This window comes from Ranitomeya imitator, chromosome 4 (assembly GCF_032444005.1).
Source record: "Ranitomeya imitator isolate aRanImi1 chromosome 4, aRanImi1.pri, whole genome shotgun sequence".
In the NCBI taxonomy this organism is placed as follows: domain Eukaryota; kingdom Metazoa; phylum Chordata; class Amphibia; order Anura; family Dendrobatidae; genus Ranitomeya; species Ranitomeya imitator.
In genome coordinates this window covers 87,279,940-87,284,535 of record NC_091285.1, presented here as the reverse complement: position 1 = coordinate 87,284,535, position 4,596 = coordinate 87,279,940, and the positions used below count along the sequence as shown (strand labels likewise).

At 62.2% G+C, this 4,596-nt stretch overlaps 1 non-coding gene across 1 annotated transcript; it reads left to right on the top strand.

The window, feature by feature from the left end:
• Positions 1-2,526: 2,526 nt before the first annotated feature.
• On the top strand, positions 2,527-2,678 carry LOC138678012 (5.8S ribosomal RNA). The gene has a single exon (XR_011321395.1). It is a non-coding gene; the product is annotated as a 5.8S ribosomal RNA (ribosomal RNA).
• The last annotated feature ends 1,918 nt before the right edge of the window (positions 2,679-4,596 follow it).

Sequence of the window (4,596 nt, the reverse complement as noted above, 5' to 3'; positions counted from 1 at the left end):
CCGTGGCGTCCTCCGAAGGCCAGTCACCTACGGCCCTCCCCGTGCAAGGGGTGGTTTTTACAACAGATGCCCTCCGATCGGGAGGCCGGGTCTAAGCCAGATGGTGGCGCCGCATAGGCCCCCCACCGCCCTGGCCCCTCTCCCCAGCAGCGACTCTGTGTGTCGCCCCGGGAGCGGTGGGTCACGAGGCAGGGGAGCCGTGGTGTCCTCCGGAGGCCAGTCACCTCGCCCTCTCCGTGCAAGGTGGGTTTTTTTCCAGACACCCTCCGCATCGGCCGCCTCGCACCGTACAGCGTGCACGATCTCCCCAGCGGCACTGCACTCGCCGTTCAGGCTCCTTTTTTTTTTTTTTTTTTTTCTCCGCAAGGTGACTCCCCGGGCTTCTTCTGTTCTCAACAGCGGAGGCATGGCTTTGGGGGGAGACGCCGCTCGGTTGGCTTCCTTTGAGGTTACGGGCAAGGGCCCGGGACGAGGGACTACGCCGGAGGGCGACGCCGACACGGCCAGGCCAACTGCGCCCCCCGCGCGACCTCCGTGTCGCTGGCGGGCTCTGCGCCTGAGCCGCGGTGGACCCCGACGGCCAGCCCCCCTCTCCCACTCCTCGCGCCCGTCCGCCGGTGGGTCGAGGACCCCCCGCGGCGGAGGCAGGTCTAAGCCAGACGGAGGCCCCGCATAGGCCCCCCACCGCCCTGGCCCCTCTCCCCAGCAGCGACTCTGTGTGTCGCCCCGGGAGCGGTGGGTCACGAGGCAGGGTGGCCGTGGCGTCCTCCGAAGGCCAGTCACCTACGGCCCTCCCCGTGCAAGGGGTGGTTTTTACAACAGATGCCCTCCGATCGGGAGGCCGGGTCTAAGCCAGATGGTGGCGCCGCATAGGCCCCCCACCGCCCTGGCCCCTCTCCCCAGCAGCGACTCTGTGTGTCGCCCCGGGAGCGGTGGGTCACGAGGCAGGGGAGCCGTGGTGTCCTCCGGAGGCCAGTCACCTCGCCCTCTCCGTGCAAGGTGGGTTTTTTTCCAGACACCCTCCGCATCGGCCGCCTCGCACCGTACAGCGTGCACGATCTCCCCAGCGGCACTGCACTCGCCGTTCAGGCTCCTTTTTTTTTTTTATTTTTTTCTCCGCAAGGTGACTCCCCGGGCTTCTTCTGTTCTCAACAGCGGAGGCATGGCTTTGGGGGGAGACGCCGCTCGGTTGGCTTCCTTTGAGGTTACGGGCAAGGGCCCGGGACGAGGGACTACGCCGGAGGGCGACGCCGACACGGCCAGGCCAACTGCGCCCCCCGCGCGACCTCCGTGTCGCTGGCGGGCTCTGCGCCTGAGCCGCGGTGGACCCCGACGGCCAGCCCCCCTCTCCCACTCCTCGCGCCCGTCCGCCGGTGGGTCGAGGACCCCCCTCGGCGGAGGCAGGTCTAAGCCAGACGGAGGCCCCGCATAGGCCCCCCACCGCCCTGGCCCCTCTCCCCAGCAGCGACTCTGTGTGTCGCCCCGGGAGCGGTGGGTCACGAGGCAGGGGAGCCGTGGCGTCCTCCGGAGGCCAGTCACCTCGCCCTCTCCGTGCAAGGTGGGTTTTTTTTCCAGACACCCTCCGCATCGGCCGCCTCGCACCGTACAGCGTGCACGATCTCCCCAGTGGCACTGCACTCGCCGTTCAGGCTCCTTTTTTTCCTCCGCAAGGTGACGCCCCGGGATGCCCGCCTGCTGGCACGGACGACGAGGAGGATTTCCCTTCCTCCGGGTGCCCTTCCCGCTGCGGGGCTTCCTATCTGGCTTCTCTCCCTCGATTGATTAAGTCCCTGGCCTTTGTACACACTGCCCGTCGCTACTACCGATTGGATGGTTTAGTGAGGTCCTTGGATCGGCCCCGCCGGGTTCGGCCAAGACCCATGGTGGAGAGCCGAGAAGACGATCGAACTTGACTATCTAGAGACAGTAAAAGTCGTAACAAGGTTTCCCTAGATGAACCTGTGGAAGGATCTTTAATGGGCGAGTGAAAAATACCGATGAGGTGCAGATCAGGAGGCCAGCCGCCCGCCAAATCCCCGAAGGGTACCGAACGTGATGGGAGCGGTGGTAGGTCTCTTACTGCTTCGCCAGGGCGCTCCGCAGGGTGGGGACGGTGAGGGCACGTGAGGACAGCGGGCGGGCGACGTCGGGAGGGTGCGGGGAGCCCCTCTCGCTCCGTCGCCCAGGAAAAAGACGCCCGGCCTCGCGCCGACGATTGTTGCCCTGCCGCTGCCTGCCGAGGAAAAATAAGAAGCCCCCCGCGTACGCGAAAGGCCGTCCCGGGTACCATTCTCCTGTGCGCTCACACACCCCTCCCCGGGGTATGTGGGTCTGGGCGGTAGGTTGAGAAGCCTCGAGCCCTCCTTTGTTCTCCTCCCCGCTGGAGGGAGGGACGGGGAGGCCGAGCGCCCGGGCAACAGGGCCGAGATTTGAAAACAACCCTCCAAAGCATCCCAGTCTTTTGCGGCCGGCTGACACGAGAGTGAAAAGGGGGGCGCCTCCGAGTGTCCCCAAACCAGAAAGCGCGACTCTTAACGGTGGATCACTCGGCGCGCGCGTCGAAGAACGCAGCTAGCTGCGAGAATTAAGTGTGAATTGCAGGACACATTGATCATCGACACTTCGAACGCACCTTGCGGCCCCGGGGTGCTCCCGGGGCTATGCCTGTCTGAGGGTTGCCCCTCCATCTATCGCCTCCATGGCGCAGCTGGGGTCCCCTCGCAAGGGTGACAACGAGGGAGGCCTGAGGCTCCGTGCCCTGATGGTCTCTTCTCCTTTATCCCTTACGTCCCCCCAAGGCCAGACTCACCTGCCCTGGGCCCACCTGATGGGGTTTACCATCGTCACTCCCCCCGTTGCGACGTGAAACCCTGTGGCGCAATGAAGGTGAAGGCCGGGGCGCTCCGGCCGAGGTGGGATCCCGCCGCCCGCTCCGGGGGGTTGACACGGCGGGTGCACCATCGGCCCGCCTCTGTCGGGGAGGTGGAGCATGAGTGCGCGATAGGACCCGAAAGATGGTGAGCTATGCCTGGGCAGGACGAAGCCAGAGGAAACTCTGGTGGAGGTCCGCAGCGACCCTGATGTGCAAATTGGTCATCTGGGTATAGGGGCGTTTGTAGATGTGCTTGGCCCGTACGGGGATCGAACCCACGACCTTGGTGTTATTAGCACCACGCTCTAACCAACTGAGCTAAATGGCCATAGGTGTGGTCCCTGGGTATAGGGGCGAAAGACTCACGGAGACCACGGGCAGACGTACAGGGGCCTGATCAACCCCTGGACCGTACGGGCTGCTGTGCCTGCCGCAGGCGAGAAGCGAGAACCCCTTCGGGGCACGGAGACTACAACCGGACGTACGGGGGTCTGACCCACCCCTGGACCGTACGGTCTGCTGGCTGCTGTGCCTGCCGCAGGCGAGAAGCGAGAACCCCTTCGGGGCACGGAGACCACAACCGGACGTACGGGGGTCTGACCCACCCCTGGACCGTACGGTCTGCTGGCTGCCGTTCCTGGTGCAGGCGAGAAGCGGGAACCCCTTCGGGGCATGGAGACCACAACCGGACGTACGGGGGTCTGATCCACCCCTGGACCGTACGGTCTGCTGGCTGCCGTGCCTGGTGCAGGCGAGAAGTGGGAACCCCTTCGGGGCACGGAGACCACAACCGTACGTCCGGGAGTCTGACCCACCCCTGGACCGTACGGTCTGCTGGCTGCCGTGCCTGGTGCAGGCGAGAAGCGGGAACCCCTTCGGGGCACGGAGACCACAACCGGACGTACGGGGGTCTGATCAACCCCTGTACCGTATGGGCTGCTGGCTGCCGTGCCGTCCTCAAATTGCTTGGCCTAAACAAAAGTCAATTTTTTGTGACAACAGTGATGACCGTGACATAGCACTGGAGGTGTACCCCAAGACAGTGACCTAAGTGTGGGTGAAGTCTGTGGTTCATGGGCGGAAAGTTGAATTTTGGGTGAAAAACCATACTTTCACACTTTGAAAATTTCAGACATGTGTCAGACTTCCAGGCAGGGGGAAACTGCTGGAGGTGTACCGAGGACACTTCCAGAAGCCTGGGGAAGCTTTTCTGGAAGAGTCCTTGACACTTGGAAAATTTTGGGCAATTTTCTGAGAAAAAAAAAAATCACATTTCCCCTTACCCCCCACCCAAGAGGGGCTTCAATATGTTGCAGAGTACCCCGAAAGGGTCCCCAAAGTGGGAGAAAAGTGAGGCAAGTCAAAGAGGCAAAGATGAATGTACATTTGAATAATTTTATTAATGTCAGATAAAAATTGACATATTCACAAGGGCTTTGTTCTCCTGATTGGGATGAGCCGAATATTCTTGAGACTATACTCCTCAGTAGAATCGGATGACTCGGTATCACTTTCCGTGAGGTCTACCACCTCGTTATCCAATTCACTGGTTGATGCCATTACTGGCGACATAATTTTTGCGTCCTCATGATTTCCTGCGTTGAACACTAGCTCTTGGGCACGGCACATATCGGTCAGGGTCTTCTCCCGGTAAACTCTCTCGGCCACATCGTTTGTATGTGCCAAGTAGCGTGCAAACAAGCGCTTTTCGCAATCTGTGTATT